At 37.4% G+C, this 22,446-nt stretch overlaps 1 protein-coding gene and 1 pseudogene across 40 annotated transcripts in view; one reads left to right on the top strand and one right to left on the bottom strand.

Annotated features, from left to right (window-relative positions):
* ZBTB20 (zinc finger and BTB domain containing 20) overlaps positions 1–22,446 on the top strand; it is an 830,436-nt gene that overhangs the window by 205,731 nt on the left and 602,259 nt on the right. The window lies entirely within an intron of this gene.
* Positions 10,775–16,442, bottom strand: LOC134809465 (Y-box-binding protein 1-like; annotated as a pseudogene).

The following is a 22,446-nucleotide window of genomic DNA, read 5'->3' as shown; positions in this document are numbered from 1 at the left end:
ATAACGAAATTATTTATTAAACTGTGACTAATGCTTAACTGTGTCATAATGGTGCTAGGTTCCTTTCACAAGGGGTAAAGGAATTTATAAGGGGAAGTCAGTATTATTTAAAAACTCTGATTTACGTATATCTTGTGATAGTAGTGAATAACTAGGCATAGACAGTACTTTTGTACATGGGGTATAAACAGTTTTCAAAGTTATTTTGATTTGTTAATTTTTTTCCTGAAATATTGTCACCTCCCTGGGTAATGTGATAAACCATGTGTAATGTAATATTTGGTTAGTAAAACAAGCATCAGCAGATAAATATCAGTGTTTGTCTTAGGAGATGCAATACTGGAAACCTGGATAAAACGAAACAGTTTTAATAAAACTTGAACAGTGTGGACCTGGATAAACACACCTATTTGGACAACGTAGAGATTGATTTATTGTTATTAACAATCTATTATATTTTATAGTGGTGGTAGTATCAAAAGTTAAACACTTTCTGAAACAACAAATGAAAAATAAAGAAAACTACCAATTTATTATTCCAGAAGCTATAGAGTCTTTAGATATCTTTTGACTTACATTCACTTTTGCCCTCAGAGACATATCTTTTTTTCTAACATCTCAATTGTTTATCACATGCCCGCTTACCAGGTGTCTGTTATGATTGGTGAAAATTTACGGTCCTAAGTGTGTTTTAACAGAATTTAGGAAAACATTGCAAATCATGAATTCTATTGATTTGAAAGCATTTTAAAAACCTGAAGTAGGAGTCTAGCTCCAGTTAAATGTTATTGTCAGGTCAGTCTCTTCTTTGTACTCTAATTTTCTCTTTCACAAAATGGGACTTGTAAAACATTTATGTTAGTTTCTCAAAGTCATTATAAGAACTAAATGAAGAGAAGTATGTGAAAATCTTTTCCCAAGGTAAAAACTGTTATGTAAAGGTAGCAGATTATTATTGTTATCCCCATCATTATTAGTGCTGATTAGCAGATGACTTTAGCCCTGCACAGATGCATAAAACAGTTTTGATGAAACTTTTCTCTAGTTTGCCAGGTGATAAATATGAGGTATGCCCTCCTGTCTGTAACTTACTGACATCCTTTGTATTTTTATTTTTGTTATTTTATTTCTTTTTAAAAATGACACCAAATTCGCTCTGTGGATTTTAGGAGATCAATCTGGTAACGGGCTTGGATTAATTCCTTCATCAGTAACAATGAGTTATAAATTCAGTGAATTTAACAAACCAGGAAAGGATTCCATCTTATTAAGAATAGGCAACCTAAGGTCCCTGAATGCATTTCTTTCATTGTTGAGTAGAGGAGCAATAGGCTCCTTTGGAACAAACTTACTGAATTATAAAGAGGAGATGGTTTATCCTTGAACCATTATGAAATTCAGGCAATGGATGATATTTACCCAAGGCCAATATTGTAACATAAACAGAAAATACTAACTCCTTTAAAGCAATGTGCATTATTTTAATTCATGTAATCATTAAATTAATTACTTACAGATCACAGATCATTTATTGATGGATTTTAAAGGAAAAGAAATATGCATAAGCTGAATAAGAAGATTAAGAAGATAGGTATGCATTATATCAGAATGTCCTTCAGATAGACCTGGAAAACACGTTTGTCTAATTAGGGTGCATGACAGCAATCTATGAAACTAGTTCTTTTAAGTATATAGAGGTCTATCCTGAGAGGGTTTGGCAGACTATAGTAGGAATCGGGATACTTTCCACGGTCCAAAAAAAAAAATCAGAAATGAATGAATAATTCCTCCTTTCTTAGTTTATATGAATTAATCAAATTGCAATTACATTGTCACTTATGTGCATAGTGAAGAGAGTCTGAAAAGGCAATGAAATGCACTGTATTTAATGGACAGGTATCTTTAGGACATGGGACATATGGGCTTAAATTATGCACTTTCTATAAACAATTCTAGAATAGAGGGCCAAAACATACCCTTTCTCATTTTACACTGTGACCTTTGATTTGCTTGCACAGTACCTGGCATATGGTGACTCTCAAACTGTTTAATCACATGTTGAAAAATGAATGCACTAATGAACACATACTTACATACACAGAAGATACTCCTTACAATGATGGTGAAACACCTATACTGAATAGTCATAGAAGAGCATATGAAACATCAGTTTTCATTTAAAAACCCAATGCTACAATTAAAATAAAAACATTCCCTTTTCCTTTCCCATCTTTGGCTTTGTTCAATGTTATGTTGGAGCCATGAAGCTGTTTTCCAGAATTTGTTTTTAGAGACTGGGTCTTGGTGTGTCACCCAGCCTGGAGTGCAGTGGCATGATAATCACTCACTACAGCCTTGAACTCTGGGCTCATCGAGTAATCCTCCTGGCTGGGCCTCCCAAAGTGCTGGTATTGTAGGAGTGAGCCACCACACCTAGTCCCAGAATTATTAAGACAGTATTCTTCAGATATTTTTATTGTCTTCTTTGTTTTCTCTTCTATAGCTTCATATTTCCCCTGCTTACTTCGACTAAATCATTTTAACTATTTTGCTTTTTTGCCTTTTTATTTTGAATGCTTCCTTCCCTCAGCTAAAGGTCATAAATTTTAATAAAGAAAATTTGGAAAATTCAAAAATGCAAAAAAACTTCCTATTACTACCATATTGGTTTACTTTCTGCCAGTCTTAAAATATGTATCTTTTCAAAGCTTTTAATTTTAAAAGTTATACCATATTTTATCTCTATTTTCAATTTTACTTAAAATATAAGTTTTCCATTGTAATAACCACAGCATTTTTGGTAAAGTAGACATACTATAGCTGCTTAATCAATCCTTATGCTTGGACATTTAAATTGTTTCTATCCTTTCAATTATTTTTTAAAAGACTGCGATGAGCATCTTTGTTCATAAAGCTCTTTATCATTATTATTTTGGTATTTAGATTGCTTCCTTGAGATAGATTCCTAGAACGGGAATAAAGTCATATGTATGCAAGTGTCTTTCTCAGCTCTGTTTTCAAGAGGAGCTTTTGTAGAGAGCATAGATAATTGACAGCCTCCAGCTGCTATACCTGTGGATCCACCACAACATTCATCCTGAAACCATCCTTCTTTGGGGCTGCTTCCACCCAGTGACTGAATATGTCAGGAATACCAGAACGGGGACATTTCTGCCCAACACTAGATTCTTCTAATGGATAACTCTGGTTCAGGGACTCCCTACCAACATGGCTGAGACTTTCTTTTTTGTATGGTTTAAGGAATAATGAGAAGGAAAAAAGTCTGTACATGTTCAGTACAGATGCAACTTCTTTTTCTAGAATATTTTTTTTATTATACTTTTAAGTTCTGGGATATGTGTGCAGAATTTGCAGGTTTGTTACATAGGTATACATGTGCCATGGTGGTTTGCTGCACCCATCAACCTGTCATCTACATTAGGTATTTCTCCTAATGCTATCCCTCCCCTACTTCCCCACCACCCGACAGGCCCCAATGTGTGATGTTCCCCTCCCTGTGTCCATGTGTTCTCATTGTTCAACTCCCACTTATGAGTGCGAACATGCAGTGTTTGGTTTTCTGTTCCTGTGTTAGTTCACTGAGAATGATGGTTTCCAGCTTCATCCATGTCCCTGCAAAGGAGATGAACTCATCCTTTTTATGGCTGCATAGTATTCCATGGTGTATATGTGGCACATTTTCTTTATCCAGTCTATCACTGATGGGCATTAAAGACTTAAACGTAAGACCTAAAACCATAAAAACCCTAGAAGAAAACCTAGGTGATACCATTCAGGACATAGGCATGGGCAAAGACTTCATAACTAAAACACCAAAAGCAATGGCAACAAAAGCCAAAATGACAAATGGGATCTAATTAAACTAAAGAGTTTCTGCACAGCAAAAGAAATTATCATCAGAGTGAACAGGCAACTTAGAGAATGGGAGAAAATTTTTGCCATCTATCCATCTGACAAAGGGCTAATATCCAGAATCTATAAGGAACTTAAATATTTTATTTTATTTTTATTTTTTTTGAGATGGAGTCTCGCTCTGTTGCCCAGGCTGGAGTGTAGTGGCACGTTCTCGGCTCACTGCAAGCTCCGCCTCCTGGGTTCACGCCATTCTCCTGCCTCCACGCCATTCTCCTGCCTCAGCCTCCCAAGTAGTCCCAGACTACAGGCGCCCACCACCACGGCCGGCCAATTTTTTTGTGTTTTTAGTAGACATGGGGCTTCACCGTGTTAGCCAGGCTGGTCTTGATCTCCTGACCTTGTGATCCACCCACCTCAGCCTCCCAAAGTTCTGGGATTACAGGCATGAGCCACCGTGCCCGGCCAGGAACTTAAACAAATTTACAAGAAGAAAACAAACAACCCTATCAAAACGTGGCTGAAGGATATGAACAGACACTGCTCAAAGAAAGACATTTACGGCTGGCCGCAGTGGCTCACTCCTGTAATTCCAGCACTTTGGGAGGCCAACGCAGGCTGATCACGAGGTCAGGAGGTCCAGACCATCCTGGCTAACATGGTGAAACTCTGTCTCTAATAAAAATACAAAAAATTAACAGGATGTGGTAGCATGCGCCTGTAGTCCCAGCTACTTGGGAAGCTGAGGGAGGAGAATCACTTGAACGCGGGAGCCGGAGGTTGCAGTGAGCCGAGATTGCGCCCCGGCACTCCAGCATGGGCAACAGAGCGAGACTCCATCTAAAAAAAAAAAAAAAGAAGAAGAAGAAGAAGAAGACATTTATGTCACCAACAAACATATGAAAAAAAAGCTCGTCATCACTGGTTATTAGAGAAATGCAAACCAAAACCACAGTGAGAAACCATCTCAAGCCAGTTAGAATGGCGACCATTAAAAAGTCAGAAAACAACAGATGCTGGAGAGGATGTGGAGAAATAAGAACGCTTTTACACTGTTAGTGGGAGTGTAAATTAGTTCAACCATTGTAGATGACAGTGTGGTGATTCCTCAAGGATCTAGAACCAGAACTACCATTTGACCCAGCAATCCCATTACTGGCTATATACCCAAAGGATTATAAATCCTTCTGCTATAAAGACACATGCACACATACGTTTATTGCAGTGCTATTCACAATAACAAAGACTTGGAACCAACCCTGGCTGAGACTTTCTCAGGACTTTCCTGTATGCAGATCTCTTCCTACCAAATGCTTCCTTGCCTTTCTCCTTTCAGAGATGTCAGAATTGCATCATAGTCTGAGTGCTCTCCTTACCTACACCTCTTCCCCTTTATCATGTATAGATTCTACCCCAAATAATTATCTCACATACCCAATTCACCTTGGCACAAGAGGACCCAAACTGGCACAGTACATAATCATGATTCAGGCCCTTGATACATAATGCTTAATGGTACTAATGTACACTCCCACTGCAGTGCCTCTTCCAACACTGAATTTTTCTTTTATTGACTTTAACTGATCTGATAGGTGAAAGACTAGTATCTCACTTTTAAAATATCTATTAGCTTCATCACTAGTGAGATTGCACATGCTTTGTTTTCCATTTATATCTATTAAAATTTATTTGTTTTACTAATTTATTCATTCATTAAAAAACTTTACTTATAATTAATAGTTATAATTATAATACTTCTTTTTGTGGCATTTTTGACCGTGTATTTGAATGAGGGTCTCATTCAATACTTATCTACCAGTGTTTGGAGTAAAGTATGTATGTGGAACAAATGTAATGATTACTCATTTACTCAGGCTAAACTAAAACCATGGATGGTATTTATGATTTGCCAGCAGCAGTAGTGGTAGAATCCACATCTCCTGACTCTCAGGAAAGACAGATAGTTTTAACATTTCTGTAATTATATTGCATATGTGTGTGTGCGCATGCATGTGTGCATGCATCAGTGTGTGTATGAGTTTGCAGTGTTTTTCCAATGAGAGGTGAAGCTTAAAATTCCTTAAGTTGTATTTTATTAATTTCTTTTAACAATCATGTTTTTTTTCTTTTGTTTTTCCTCCACCATTGTGTTTCCTCCACTATTGTTTTTCCACCTTTATTTCCAAGGTGTCCTGATCATCTGATTCCTATCAGGTATTTAAATTATGCAGGTGCCAGTCTCTGTGTCCCCAAACACACATAGCTAATCAAGAATAAAGCCATTTATTGTAAATTTACCTCTAGAATGAGCCCCCCTTTCTCTGATTTTGAGGATGGATAGATGCTCATTATGATCTGGTAGGCAATTATAACATGCACATTTAGAGTGTAGGTGGATAAAAGAGTACTCTGTGTTAGGTGTTAAGACTTTTATTTTACTCATTTAAAGACAAAGATTTAAATGTGCTTGTTTAAATTCAACAAGCCCTTAGAGCCATGAGGCCTTGGGGGTAAGAGGTGCTTAAAACCAAATAGCACAGGAGCTGAAGAAGTAATTATATGCCAGATTGAAGATGGAGCTGAACAAAGACTGAGCTGATCTGGGAACAGGGGATGGCAAACTGAATTATGTCCCAGGTATCCACAGGCTGAGAAAGCAGACTGGAAAACATGCTTCTTCATGCGTTTTACCAAAGTTTACAAAATGCAGTAATTTTCAGATGGTTTCCTAATCTTATTTACCCTTCTTTTCTGCATTTTTGCTTTAACCTAATTTTTTTTAAAAAAGAAAATCTTAATTGGAAGGATGTTTTGAGTCAAGAATACGACACTTCATAATGTAACATATATTCTGGATTCAAGGTGGCAGGTAATAAAAAATAATTAGAGTGGAATTTCAATGTCTTTATTTCCCTGAAGACCAGCCTTGAAGAGCTTCCTCAAGTGTGTCTCCTCTTCCTAAAGGTAACATGGTGGGGAAGGGAGAAGGTAGGAATTACTCTGACAAGATTTTAGTTATTCTAAATCAGTGTGATTAATTTTATCTTAAAGACTTAAAATGTCCCATATTCCCTAGTTGCCAAGAACATGGTAGGGAGGAGGCAAAGTACACATTCTTTGTTTCAAAGTATTTTGCAGACAGTCTGGTCTATTAAGAACAAATTCTAGGACTAGGTAGTAGGGCTTAGAAGTTACCATGACCCAAATTGATTTTTTCATTTCTCTTAAAGTTGATGGTTCATTTTTTGATGAAAGTAGCAATCATATCTATAAAAACCAATTTTGATAGGCCTATCAAATCTGACCATAAAACAGAAAGCTATTTTACATTCTACAAACATATTATTAAATAAGCTCACTGTGAGTATACAAGTACTGTATGCATTTTTACTTATGAAAATCTTTTTAAAACTGAAGAAATTTTGAAACTTTTGTGATGATAATTAACAATTATATGTTAAAAGCCAGTATGGAAGCCTATTTTGTCATAACATTATAACAAGGCAACAAGTTTTAACTGAACAATGGATTCCTGAGCTTCTAAGCAAATGCATTTTGACCTGTTATTTTTCACTATATGCAAATTTAGAAGAGACTCAGTTTATCATGACCTGTATGATACCTCTTAGAATGTTAAAAAGAAAAAAAAGGATAGAAAGAGGAAGGGCCACAGTACACATAAATCTTGCCTGCAGCTTCCACTAAAGTTACTCTGGGAAGTAACTTAAGGAAAAGAGATGATTAATTTATTTATTTAAATTTGGTGCTATTTGTTAATCCACAGCTATGTTCTAGGCACAGATACTATGGTTCAAAAATATATAAGGCAAATACCTGATTTGGAGGAGCTTATTTTCAGTGGGAGGTAAAGGAGGAGGAAAAGGATATCAGAAAAAGGAATGAGCAATTTCAGAAAAGAGCAAAGTGCTGTGGCAGAGGTAAGCATAGATTTGAGGAATCGTGGGCAGCAAAGTAAAGAAGGCTTTCCTGAAGAGGTCGCAGCTAAGTGGAGGTCTAAAAGATGAAGAGGACTCTGCCAGGGCAGAGTCTAGAAATGGGGAAAGTTGGGAAAGGTACATTTTAGGCAGTAGGAACAATGCTTGGTGCAAAGATCCATAGGTGCAGGGTTTCAACAGATCTATAACTCGATGAGATTCATGCATTAGGGACCTAAGAGAGACAGAAAAGGGCAAGTACATAAGGGGTTCTTGTATTCTAAGGTGGGGTATTCCAGAGATGGAGAGGTGCTGGATTAATGCTGCATTTACCTTGACCCTTTCCTGTGGTATTAGTAGGGAAGGAAGGAAGGATGATTCTGAATGCAGTGCAATGGAGGTAGCAAAAAATTGATCTGATGACCTTTATTTTCTCATTGGGATAGAGAGCATGTTGCTTTGCTGATACCGAAGGGGGAGGGGTAGGTGGAATAGAAGATTTAATAAAAGTGGGAAATTTTGAAATAGATGTAAAATATACTAAAGTAAACAGATGATTAGGGAAACTTGGAAGGATTATTAAGTAACATTTGGGACCCAGCTAAGTTTGGGAGCTGTAGATGTGTAGTGGTTGTAATCTGTGAGTGTATGTGACCCACTTTAGCTGTTGCAGTTCTAGGAGTGGAGAAAGCAGATAGCTGGACTGCTCCAGGCCTGGGTTTTCACCTATGTTGATGCTCTTCCTGTTTCCTTCCACCACTCACCTCTTGTCACAGAAGACTGCTTATTCCTGATACTGTGACTGTCTGCCTGAAGGCATTTTTTGTGTGTGGCTGCTGAGCAGATTTGGCTCACAGTATTGGGCAGGCTTAAAGTACCAAATAGTTACTGTCACTAGAAAGAGACTTAAGCAAATAACTGTTAGCAAGTGGGTGGATTACACTATCATCCTTACCCTTCACATGGGATAACTGTGAGGCATGTTCTTTACTGTTTTCCAGAGTATCCCAGAAGGACTAAACTCATTTCCCATAGCAGTAACTTGTTTAGTAATTGTACCCTTCTTTGGCTTTGTCCCTGTTTCATTTATGGCTGTGTAACAAACTACCCCCAAATACAGGGACTTAAAACAACAAAGATTTGTTATTTTTTACAAATCTTTGGGGTGCCCAGGCTTAGATTAGTAATTTTACCCTTTTTTGGCTTTGTCCCTGTTTCATTTATGGCTGTGTAACAAACTACCCCCAAATACAGGGACTTAAAACAACAAAGATTTGTTATTTTTTCCAAATCTTTGGGGTGCCCAGGCTTAGATTAATAATAGCTTGGGTCACTCATGTAGTTGCACTTGACTGGAAGCCTGTCTGGGTCAGGAATGACTATGATGGCTTTACTTATGGGTTTTAGGCCTCAGTGCAATGTATAGAATGGCTGGGGTCTGTCTGGGCCTGTCTCTCCCCATTGCTTCTCATCATTCACTAATCTAGTCTGAGCTTCTTTACATGGTATCTGCATCTAAGGAAAGCAAAAGAAGAGGCTGCCAGGACTCTTATAGCCTTGGCTTAGAACTAGCATAGCATCACTTCTGCTGCAATCTGTTGTTCAAAAAAGGGTGCAAGGTCAGTGCAGATTCAAGAGTGGGGGAAACAAACTCTGCCTCTTGATGGGAAGAGCAGCATGCTAGAGCAAGGCTTTGAGGAACTATTGATGGTTATCTTTGCAAACATTCTATCTTATTTCCCTTTTCTGCCTTCCATCCTTTCTCCCTTACCAGTGTTTCATGGGGTTGTTTCCCAAATAAATTATTTGTACTAAAATTCTCATCTTAGATCTGTACTAAGACAGCTTGGTAAGTGAGATAGGAAAACCAAGAAGTGAACTGAAAGTATTTCTAAGAAAATAGAGTGATGACTTATGTATGGGCTCTGTGCTGGGTGACAAAGACAATGTAAAAGAAATTGCAAGAGCAGAAAGCTAGAGAGGCCTAGGGATTGATAATATCTGTGATGTCAAACAATTGTATATGATAAGTTTGGCAGGGTGAGAAGGCTGGCAGGAAAGGAGACTATGATTCTAGGTCCAGCAGTGGCAGAATGTACCTTGGGAGACTCCAAGAAGCAGAAACCATGGATCAAAGACAAGATTTTGTTGATCAGCCTGTGGACAGGCTACTGCTATCACCTTAGTGAGGCTCACCATTTTTGAAATAAATTCTGTGGATTGAATATTAGGCAAACACTCCTTCAGCTTGTTGTACAGGTTACAGGTGGTTACAGGTGATCCATAACCCTACATCTGAAGAGGAGGTGGCCATTAACACAATCAGTGCAAAGGCCCTGGCAAAGTCAAGTTGCCCAGAAACAGCTTCAGCAGAATTTCCTGCCTACCAGAGCTTTATTCCTAAAAAAAATTATACTTTTAAAATCTAGGACTTCAACAAAAATAGGATGTCTAGGAATGAAGAAAAGCTTCAGAGTCAGATTGCAATCAAGTTGTGCTACCAGTTAGGTGATGTGTGGCATCACAAAAGCATAAGGATTTTCGAACCTCACTTCTTTTTTGTATTATATGGTGTTAATACCCATTTGATTTAATTTAAAGTTTTTATATTATTTAAGACTTTCAATGGGTGCTTGCAGTTGGTTGACATTTTTGAAAAAATCAAGTTGTAAACTTTTATTACAAATTAAAAATGAAGTGCTTAAAAATCTCAACTTGACATATGAACCAATTTAAAAGCTTTTAAAGGCATATTGAGAAAAACCAAACTAAAAAAAAAACACACAAAAACAACAACAATAAAAACCTTTGTTATTACCAAAAAGACATGTCTGTAGGTAAAAATAATTTTAAAAACCCCATGCTTCGTAGATAATGCAGGTAGTTCTGGTTTCTGATCAATGGGCAAAAAGCAAGCACTTAAGGTCTTCAGCATTTCTTTCCTGCATTTGTCATTGCTGTAATTTCATATTCATTTCTTCTTGTTGGATGATTAAACTGGATGATGGTGGAGATGGTAAACCAGCATTTACTCAACCTTCTTCTGCCTCGGGTGCAGAATTCTTGACTGGTGGACTGGCTGCTGTTGTCTCTTTTCCATGTTGTGGTTTAGGGTTTTCTGGGAGTCTACATAGGTAATTGGGGTTTTAGCAGCACCGATGTTGAGGTCGCTGCTGATATTGGGTCTCATCTTGATTTTCTTTTCTCTCCTCACTGCCGTCCTCTCTAGGCTGGCTTTGGCGATGAGGTTCCCTGAGGAATCGTGGTCTATAAACCATACACATATCCTGCCTCACTGGCCTACCTTGTGCTCCTGCACCCCAGTTGTTAGCACCCTCCGTCGCTGCTCCCTGCAAGGGAGGGTTAGAATATGGTGGTCAATTTCCGTAGGGTCTCTGCCTGTAGTAAGGCAGGAACCTTCGCCTGCAGCAGGGCCGGCATTGTTGGGCCGAGCCTAAGGGAGCACTCTCCCGTCCTTCGTTCTTTTCTCCACTCTCACTATTCTGGTAATTCTACTGGTAATTGCCTGAGGACCACATGGATAGCGTCAATGATGGTTAAGGTCAGCTGCATACTTACTGCTATGAACTGGACTCTACAGGGGCCTGTAACATTTGCTGCCTCCCCACCCTTTTCTGCAGCAACATCATCAAACTCCACAGTCTTTCCGTGTCCTACACTGCTAAGGTACTTCCTGGGGTTACTCTTCTGTATGGTATTCTGCTGTACAACTGCATCTTCCTTGGTGCCATTCGCATAGATGAAACCATTTATTTCTTACATTGAACCATTTTACTGTTCCCAAAATCTTCTTTGCGGTGATCTTATCCCCATCAGCAGGCGCCGCCTGTGAGATCGCCCTTGCCACTGTTCCCTGCGCCGCTGCAGGTGGTGCCGGCTTGGGGTTGGCTGCCTTGGCGTCTTTGCTCAGGGTTGTGGTTGCTGTGATGGTGACCTGCTGGCTGCAGGGTTGTGGCTCCTTCTGGGGTGACGGTAACTGGGCCGGGGGCGGTGGTGGGGCTGCTCAGTGCTTTCTGGGTTCCGCTACCCGCTCCTGCTACCGATTGAACCCAAGTTTCAATTAAATAATAAAACATTGTCTAAGTGCCTAGCACAAAATAGGATATAACGGAATATTATTTCCCTTTTTCATTTTTTTCTCCTTTATAAAGTAAGATTTATAAACAAGATATAAGGTACCTCGTCTTTCTGCTGTTGTAGCTTGTTTCTGAAGAAGCGCAGCACATGTTTTTCAGTGTACCGTGCCCTGGTGACCTAAAGTTCGCTCCGTTTCCCTTAGCTGTTACTCACTACTTAGTAGTCACTTAGTAGTGATTGCCCAACCTTAGGCAATGTGGTGTTTTGTTTGTTGTTTGTTTGTTTGTTTGTTTGTTTAAATGGAAGGCAGGATTTATTTGTGCTTGAAAGGTATTTGGCATTCATACGGATTTTGGCAAGAAACGAGCTTCATCTGAACTCTGCTGTACTCTTATTCATTTTGTTAAAACTGATATTCAAATGATTAGAGTTATATTCAAGTAAGAATAAGGGAAACTTCTACTATATAATTTATGTTTGTAGAATTTTGTGAATCGTAAATTAAACTTGGAAGCTCTTGGCTAAAGAATTTGTCTTTTCATTTCAAAGGAAGGAGTTAAAATACTTATTCTTGTTATTAGCCCGATGATAGATTAATTCACTCATATTGCCTTTTCAAAACAAAATGAAGACCAGTGATACCCAATTCCAAACATTTCACATTTAAATAAAACGATTTAGAAAGCGTGCAACTCAGTTTGCACATATGAACTATGTAAGTACCTCTTTATGTGATAGAAGTTGTAAGTAGGAACTGGAATGTAGTTTTGTCCTTATCTTCAGGTTTAATTTAGCCTGCCAGAATCTGTAGACTGGTAGAAATTATTACATTTTATAGTAATTTCCTTTTATATTGACATGATCATGAGATGGGAAACTAGAAGAAATTCAGAATTCCTTCATCTATAGTTAAGCTCTTGCTGTGTTGTCATCTTGGAATTCCCTTCTTCCCACAACAGAATACTCACTTCCTTTCTCTCCTTTCTCACCTCCCCCAGTTGCACAGAATCACCCTTGGGTCCTGGCCTTCTGCCCAGTAGTTGGACCCTATTTTCCAGGTAGGAACATATTGACCTTCAACTGACTGCTAGTTTTCTAGGTCCACCTCTCTGCTTCTGTTTTTTCAGGCTCTCTTAACCATGTAGTAGTCTTTTCTTCCCTGGATAGCACTGATGCACTGCATACTGTGTAGTTGGCCACCTCCTGCAGTGTGATTCGAAATAGCTTAGTGCCCTGCAGGGAGCAAGGCCTGAGGCACAGGACTTTCTGTGTCCCTCTATCATAGTACTTACCTCTTCCTGCAATGCATTATATTATTTATGTATATATGCCTTTTAGTATGTATTTATTCTGGCATATTATAAACTCACTAAAGCAGATACAAAATTATTTTCTATGTGTGTGTGTCTCACAGAGGACAGTACACCTTGTACCAACTAAGTGCATAATAAATGTTTATCTGAGTGAATGTAATTCCAGCAAGTTGGAAAGAGCATTGTATTGTTTATCCTGGTTTTTGTTTATTTCTTTGTTTCTAAGTGGAAGTTTTTATAAGAAGATAGATCTAAAGTTCTCAGAATCCTAAACAGTATTGCAGCATCTTTTTCTTGAAATTTACAGCACATTTCTCATTGCTTAATTCTCAAATTTGAAATTACTTTTAACCTACCATTCACAAAATTATCTCACTCACCTGAAGTACAGATGTAAACAAGCTTCTTAACTCTGTAGGTAAGACAACATCAGATGTCAGTTGATGATTTGCTTGAGATTGTGTGTGGGAGTCTACATTTTTAATTTTTTTGCACTTGTGTGAAAGGCATAATGTATCTCTCCTGAAATATTTTCTTTGGGCCTGAGATCTGAGGAATTTGCCAAATCTATTTTTTAGAAATTAAACAAGAATCTTTCCATCATTGAAGAACCTAGAAATAAAGTTATGTAGTTATAGAATTTTACACCTGGAAAGCAGAAACCATATGTTCTAGCCTCACATTTCACATGAGTAAACTGAAGCCTAGATAGGTGAAGGGACCTGTCCAAAGTCTCATAGTAGCTTAACGGTGGAACCATACTTTTTGAGAGTTAATTGAGGGTGTTTTTCACTATAACCTAATAGTGTTACATCCAGGGGTATATCAAAGGAGAAAACAGTTTAATCAAATTATTTAAAATGATAATTTTCTTACAGAGATTATATTCTTACTGAGTTTTAAATAAGAGTTTTTTCCTTGCTGTTTGAGGTTACCATGTCCTATAATGCATCAAGTCTGAAAATGCATTTATAAAATAGAGAGGTATGGACTATATTTTTATCTATAAGGTGAATGTGCTTTAGCTTCAGGTTTTTTTTAATTTTACACTTGGATGTGTGCTTGTTTTTAATTTAGAAAATATAATTTGGTTGGAAACTTAATTATTGCCAGTTCTTGAGAGAGTTCTTCAATCTTTGAGATGTGATATGCATTAGTGTAAATCTTGGCATAAGTGTGGACATAAATTCTTCAATTGTTTTTTCCTTCTTTGGTTCTGAGATCTGATGAAGAGTGTTGGTTTTGAAACTTTTGAGGCCAGGTATGGTGGCTCATGCCTGTTGTGAAACTAAAAAATCTGAGACAGGTCTCAGTCAATTTAGGAAGGTTATTTTGTCAAAGTTAAGGACGCATGCCCATGACACAATCTCAGGAGGTTTTGATAACATGTGCCCAAGACGGTCGGAGCATAACTTGGTTTTATACATTTTAGGGAGGCATGAGACATCAATCAACATATGTAAGATGAACATTGGTTCGGTTCGTAAGGGCAGGACAACTTGAAGCAAAAGCAGGACAACTTAAAGTGGGAGGGGGCTTCCAGGCCATTGGTAGATTAGAAACAAATGGTTGCATTCTTGAGTTTCTGATTAGCCTTGCCAAAGAGGCAATGAGATACACGTTTATCTTAGTGAGCAGAGGGATGACTTTGAATAGAATGGGAGGCAGGTTTGCCCTAAGCAGTCCCCAGCTTGACTTTTCCCTTTAGCTTAGTGATTTTGGGCCCCAAGATTTATTTTCCTTTCACACTATAATCCCAGCACTTTGGGAGGCCAAGCAGGGAGGATTGATTGAGCCCCCAGAAGTTCAAGACCAGTCTGGGCAACATGGTGAGACCGTATGTCTACAAAAAATAAAATAGAAAATTAGCCAGATGTGGTGGTGTATGCCTGTAGTCCCAGCTACTCAGGAGGATAGTGTTTGAAATTTCAGTGAGCTATGATCATGTCACTGCATTCCAGCCTGGGTGACAAAGCCTGGGTGACAGATTGATTGTTAGACAATATGAACTATTGACTAACATTTTTTCTGCTTCCAAAACTTTTGGGTATTTGTTATATATAAATTTTACTTGCATTCTTACCTATTTGATGGCATATATTTCTGTAAATGTACTTATTACCTACTTTATTGCCTCTTCATCTGCCTTTGTTCAGCCCTCTCCTAGAAGCAGGAGACATGTTTCTAGTTTTTTTTTGTTTGTTTTTTATTCAATTTTTATTTGTATCTCTTGGTACTTTTTTAAAGCCTTCTGTTTTCTGTTTCTCTGTAACCTTCTGTTCTCAGGATTAGTAATAATACAAGAGTTTTGCTTCTTGTGTGGAGAAATAAACTTCCAAAAAAACAACCAGCCTGCAGATAGTAGCTATAAACTCTGGACAAAAACCAAAAATAAAAGCAAAGCATAACAAAACACAATACAACTCTGTAAAGGTTTTGGAGAATGGATAAGACTAGAGAAATATTAGAGGAGGTTCAAACTTTGTATTAAGCAAATGTCATGAGATGAAGTGAGTTTCACATTTCTGAGGCTTTTTCTGAGGGCATCTCCAATTGCAGTGGCAACATGGGACAATTCAACTCCAAGAGAAAGCCCTTGCTTTCTCTGTAGGCTGTAGGAACTCTGGGAAGGAACAGGGATGTCAGAGAATGAGGAAAAACATAGGAAAGTAAAGAGACAGAGATGGGAAATTGTGTGTATAAATTCTGTCTTAAGTCTTTGTCTGACCCCTGAACTGCACATGCACAGGGCAGACTGAAATCAGTCCACACTGAGATCCAAAAAGCACAAATTTTTCAGTATGAGATTAGCCAAATTAATGTCCCATGAGAACAAAGATATCAGCACTCTTTGGCTCAATGTGACACATTGTCCAAGTTAAGGACTCCAAGTCTGGAGTATCCACAATTAACATTGACGATGTCTAAGTTAAAACCCATAATTGGCCAGGCACAGTGGCTCACACCTGTAATCCCAGCACTTTGGGAGGCCAAGGTGGGCAGATCACGAGGTCAGGAGATTGAGATCATCCTGGCTAACATGGTGAAAACCCGTCTCTACTAAAAATACAAAAATTTAGCCAGGTGTGGTGGCGGGCGCCTGTAGTCCCAGCTACCCGGGAGGCTGAGGCAGGAGAATTGTGTGAACCCAGGAGGCAGAGGTTGCAGTGAACCAAGATCGTGCCACTGCACTCCAGCCTGGCAACAGAGCGAGACTCCGTCTCAAGACAAAACAAAACAAAAACAAACAACCAAACAAACAAAAACCCCATAATTACTTCAACCCAGTAAAATGTTACCCTTTCTTAAGGATAAAGAAAATCAACAGATGACAATCTTAAAATCACCCACATGTTGGAATTACTAGGCAAGAAAATTAAAGCAGGTATTAAAACTGCGCTTTAAGAGATGAAAGGGAATATGGTTGAAATGAACAAAAAGATAGGAAATCTCAGCAGAGAAATAAGAAATTATTAAAAGAACCAAATTGGCCAGGTGCAGTGGCTCACACCTGTAATCTCAGCACTTTGGGAGGCTGAGGGGGCGGATCACAGGGTCAAGAGATCGAGACCATCCTGGCTAACGTGGTGAAACCCCATCTCTATTAAAAATACAAAAATTAGCTGGGTGTGGTGGCACGTGCCTGTAATCCCAGCTACTAGGGAGGCTGAGGCAGGAGAATTGCTTGAACCCAGGAGGCAGAGGTTGCAGTGAGCCGAGATTGCACCATTGCACTCCATCCTGGCGACAGAGCGAGACTTCATCTAAAAAAAAAAAAAAAAAAGAAGAACCAAATGGGAATTTTAAAACAGAGAAATGTATTATATTAAATAAATAAATTAGTAGGATTAACAGTATAATGGAGGAGGGGTTGAAGGAAAAGTCATTGAACTTAAAGATAGATCAATAGAAATTATCTAATCTAAAAAGGAGTGAGAAAAAAGAGTGGATAAAAAATAAACAGTATCTCAAAAACCGGAAGTACAATTTTATTTATTTTTTATTTAAAAATATTTAATTGACAAAGATTGTATATAATGAAAGTGTGCGTTGTGATTGTTTTATGCATACATTTCTCAGTGATTATCACAATCAAGTTAATTCACACATTCTTCACCACCCATTCTGTACATTAGATCCCTGGAACTTTTTCAACTTATAACTGAAATGTTGTACCCTTTAATCAACATCTCCTTATTTTCTCCACCACCATCCCCTGGCAATCATCACTCTTTCTGTTGCAATGAGATTCACCTTTTTATAAGATTTCATTTAAGTGAGATCACAGACTATTTGTCTGTCTATATCTTGCTTATTTTACTTAGTATAATGTCTTACAGGTTCATTCATGTTGTTGAAAATGACAGGTTTGATTATTTTTATGGCAAAATAATATTTCATTGTGTATATGTACCACATTTTCTTTATTCATTTATCCGCTTTACCCATTGATGGATACTTAGGTAGTTTCCATCTTTTGGGTATTATGTATAATGCTGCAATAATTATGAGGGTACAGATATCTCTTAAAGATACTGATTTCATTTCCTTTGGATATAAACCCAGAAGTGGGCTTGCTGGATCATATAATTATTCTATTTTGAATTTTTTTAGGAAACTCCATACTGTTTTCCATAATGGCTATACCAATTTACATTCCCACCTACAGTGGACAAGTGTTTTCTTTTCTCCACATTCTTGCAGATATTTATCTCTTAGCCCTTCTGACAGGCATGAGGTGATATCTCACTGTAGTTTTGATGTGCATTTCCCTGATGATTATTGATGTTGAGCACTTTTTAATATAATTCTTGCCCATTTGTATGCCTTCTTTGGAAAAATGTCTATTCAGGCCTTTTTCCTATCTTTAAATTGAGTTATTGTTATTATTATTTTTTTGCCATTGAGTTGTGTGAGTTCTACATACATTTTGAATATCAACCCTTCATCAGATATATAGTTGCAAATGTTTTCTCCCATTCAGTAGGTTGCCTTCTCAGTTTTTGTTTCCTTTGCTGTGCAAAAGGTTTTTAGTTTGGTGTAGTTCTACTTTTTTTTATTTTTGCTTTTGTTACCTATGCTTTTCGTGTCAATATCCAGAAACTCTTTGCCAAGACCAATGTCAAGGAGCTTTGTTTTACAGTTTTGGATCTTACATTTAAATCTTTAATTCATTTTGAGTTAATTTTTGTGTACAGTGCAAGACAAGGATCCAGTTTTATTCTTTTGTATTTGAGTATCCAGTTTCCCCAAAACCACTTATTGAAGAGAATTTCCTTTCCTTATTGTGTATAGTTGGTGCCCTTGCCAAAGATTAGTTAACCATAGAAGTGTGCATTTATTTCTGGGCTCTCAATTCTATTCCATTGACCTAGGTGTCTGTTTTTATGCTGGTACCAAACTATTTTGATTACTGTAGCTTCGTAAGACAAATTGAAATCACGGAGTGTGATGCCTCCAGCTTTGTTCCTTTTCAAGATTGCTACAGCTATCTGTGATCTTTTGTGGTTCCAAACAAATTTCAGGATAGTTTTGTCTATTTCTGTAAAAAATATCATTATAATATTGATAGATTGCATTGAATCTGAAAATGCTTTAGGAAGCATGGGCATTTTAAAAACAGCAATTCTTTCAATTCACTAACATACAATATTTTTACACTTGTTTTTGTCTTCAGTTTCTTTCATCAGTGTCTAAGAGTTTTCAGTGTACAAATTCTTCATCAACTTGGTTAAATTTATTTCTTAGTATTTTATTGTATTTGATACTATTGTAAATGGAATCGTTTTATAATTTGGATATCTGTCCCCACAAACCTCATGTTGAAATTTGATCCCAATGTTAGCGATCAGGCCTAATGAGAGGTGTTTGATCGTGGGGGTAGTTTCCTCATAAGTGGTTTGATGTCCTTCTTGATGTATTGAGTGATTTCTTTCTCTATTGGTTCCCATGAGAGCCGATTGTTAAAAAGAGCCTGGCAGCTCCCTCTTCTTTCTCTCTTGCCTTGTAATCTCCACACACTGGCTTCACTTTACCTTCTGCCATGAGTGGAAGCAGCCTGAGCTCTCACCAGGAGCTGGTGCCATGCTTCTTGTACATCTGGAAAAGCCATGAGCCAAATAAACTTTTTCTCTTTATAAATTACCCAGCCTTAGGTAATAAGCAATGCCCACAGACTAAGATGGATCTTTTTCTTAATTTCTTAGAGAGTTCTTTATTAATGTAGGGAACTGCAACTAATTTTTGTATGTTACATTGTATCCTGAAACTATTGGGTTCATATATCGTTTCAACAGATTTTTTTTTTCTTTTTTTGCTGCAGTCTTCAGGGTTTTTCTACATATAAGATTATGTCATCTATAAACAGAGACCATTTAACTTCTTCCTTTCCAATTTTTTTCTTGCCTAATTGCTCTGGCTAAGAATTCCAATACTATGTTTAATAGAAACAGTGAGAGTGAGTATGCTTTTTCATTCCTAATCTTAGAGGAAATGCTTTCAGCTTTTCACCACTGAGTATGATGTTTTCTATGGGATTGCCATATATGATCTTTATTATGTTGAGGTACGTTCCTTCTGTACCAAATTTGTTGAGGCTTTTTATCAAGAAAGCATTGATTTTTGTCAGGTGCTTTTCCTGCACTGTTATCCTTCATTGTGTTAATGTGATGTATCACATTTATTAATTTGTGTATGTTGAACCATCCTTGCATCCCAGAGATAAATCCCACCTGATCATGGTGTATGATCCTTTTAATGTGCTGTTGAATTTGGTTTGGTGGTACTTTGTTGAAGACTTTTATATCTATATTCATCTAGGATATTGCTCTGTAATTTTCTTTTCTTGTAGCACTCTTTATATATATATATGTATATATTTATTATACTTTAAGTTCTAGGGTACATGTGCACAACGTGCAGGTTTGTTACATATGCATACATGTGCCACGTTGGTGTGCTGCACCCATTAACTCATCATTTACATTAGGTATATCTCCTAATGCTATCCCTCCCCCCTCCCCCCACCCCAAAACAGGCCCTAGTGTGTGATGTTCCCCTTCCTGTGTCCAAGTGTTCTCATTGTTCAATTCCCACCTATGAGTGAGGACATGCGGTGTTTGGTTTTTTGTCCTTGCAATAGCTTGCTGATGGTGTATATCCATAAAGCACTCTTACCCAGCTTTGGTATGAGGGCAATGCTGGCCTTGAAATGAGTTAGGAAGTGTGTCATTCTTGTAAATATTTTGGAACTGTTTGAGAGGGATGGGCATTAATTTTTTAAAGCTTGGTAGAATCCGCTCATCAAGACATCTAGTTCTTTTGCCAGGCACGGTGGCTCACACCTCTAATCCCAGCAATTTGGGAGGCTGAGACATGCAGATCACTTGAATTCTGGAGGTTGAGACCAGCCTGGCCAACACAGTGAAACCCCATCTCTACTAAAAATACAAAAACTAGCTGGGTGTAGTGGTGGGCGCCTGTAATCCCAGCTACTTGGGAAGCTGAAGCAGGAGAATCACCTGAACTCAGGAGATGGAGGTTGCAGTGAGCCAAGGTCACACCATTGCACTGCAGCCTGGGTGACAGAGCAAGACTTTGTCTCAAAAAATAAAAGATATCTAGTCCTGGGCTTTTCTTTGATGGGAGAATTTTTTATTACTGATTCAATCTCCTTACTTGCTATTAATCTGTTCCAAATTTTATTATTTATGATGCAGTCTTTGCATCTTATATGTTTCTAGGAACTTATTTTTTACTAAGTTATCTAATCTGTTGGAATGTAATTGTTTCATGTGTCTTTTTATAATCCTGTGTGTTTCTGTTCTATCATTTTAATTGTCCATTTTCCATTACAAAATTTTAAATTCGAGTCTTCTTTCTTTTTTTTCTTGGGTAATCTAGCTAAAGATTTATCTGTCTTCAAAAAACGAACTCTTAGGTTTACTGATCTTTTCTATTATTTTTCTATTTTCTATTTCATTTATTTCTGGTCTAATTTTTAATATATCCTTGTTACTGCTGACTTTGTGCACTTTGTTCTTTTTTTAATTTTTTGAGGTGTGAAGTTAAGTTGTTTGAGATTTTTCTTCTTTTATTAATGTAGGCATTCATTGTTATGTCCTTCCCTCTTGTTGTGTGCCCATTTTCATTTGTTTAAAGATATTCAAGATTTTGGTTTTGATTTCTTCTTTTACACATTGGCTGTTAAGAAGTGTATTATTTAATTGCCACATGTTTGTGATTTTTTCATTTTTAATTTCTCCTTTGATTGATTTCTAATTTTATAATGTAGTCAGAAAAGATACTTGAGATAATTTTAGTTTTTTCTAAATTTGTTAAGATTTGTTCTGTGGCCCAACATCTGATCTATTTGGAGACTGTTCCATGTGCACTTGAGAAAAATGTATATTCTACTGCCATTGGATGGAATGTTCTATATATGTCTGTAGGTCTATTTGGTCTGTAGTACTTTTAAAGACCACTGTTTCCCTAGTGATTTGCTATCTATATGACTATCCATTTTTGAAAGTGGAATATTGAAATCTTTTACTATTATTGTATTGCTGTCTATTTTTCCCTTCTGTTCTGTTAACATTTAATTTATATATTTAGATTCTCTAATGTTGAGTGCATGTATATGTGCAATTTTTTATATCCTCTTAATAAATTGATCACTTTATTATCATTTAATGACCTTCTTTGTGTCTTCTGATAGATTTTGACTAATAGTCTATTTTGTCTGATATAACTATAACCAATCCTATTCTCTTTTGGTTATCATTTGAATGGAATATCTTTTCTCATGTCTTCACTTTTTGGCTCTGTATCCTTTTGGCTAAAGTGAGCCTCTTATAGGCAGCATATTGTTGTATTTTACATATTTGTTTTCTGTTGAGCCATTCTTTGTATTTTGATTGGAGAATTTAATCCATTTACATTTAAAGTAATTATTGACAAATAAGGACTTACTATTGCCATTTGTTAATTGTTTACTGACTGTTTTGTAGTTCTTTTTTTTTTTGAGATGGAGTCTTTCTCTGTCACCCAGGCTGGAGTGCAGTGGTACAATCTCAGCTCACTGCAAACTCTGCCTCCCGGGTTCAAGCAATTCTCCTGCCTCAGCCTCCCGAGTAGCTGGGATTACAGGTACCTGCCATTGCACCCGGCTAATTTTGTATTTTTAGTAGAGATGGGGTTTCACCATCTTGGCCAGGATGGTCTCGAAC

Source organism: Pan troglodytes, chromosome 2, assembly GCF_028858775.2.
Source record: "Pan troglodytes isolate AG18354 chromosome 2, NHGRI_mPanTro3-v2.0_pri, whole genome shotgun sequence".
In the NCBI taxonomy this organism is placed as follows: Eukaryota; Metazoa; Chordata; class Mammalia; order Primates; family Hominidae; genus Pan; species Pan troglodytes.
Note: the sequence above shows the minus strand (reverse complement) of the source record. Positions and strands in the feature narration are given on the sequence as shown.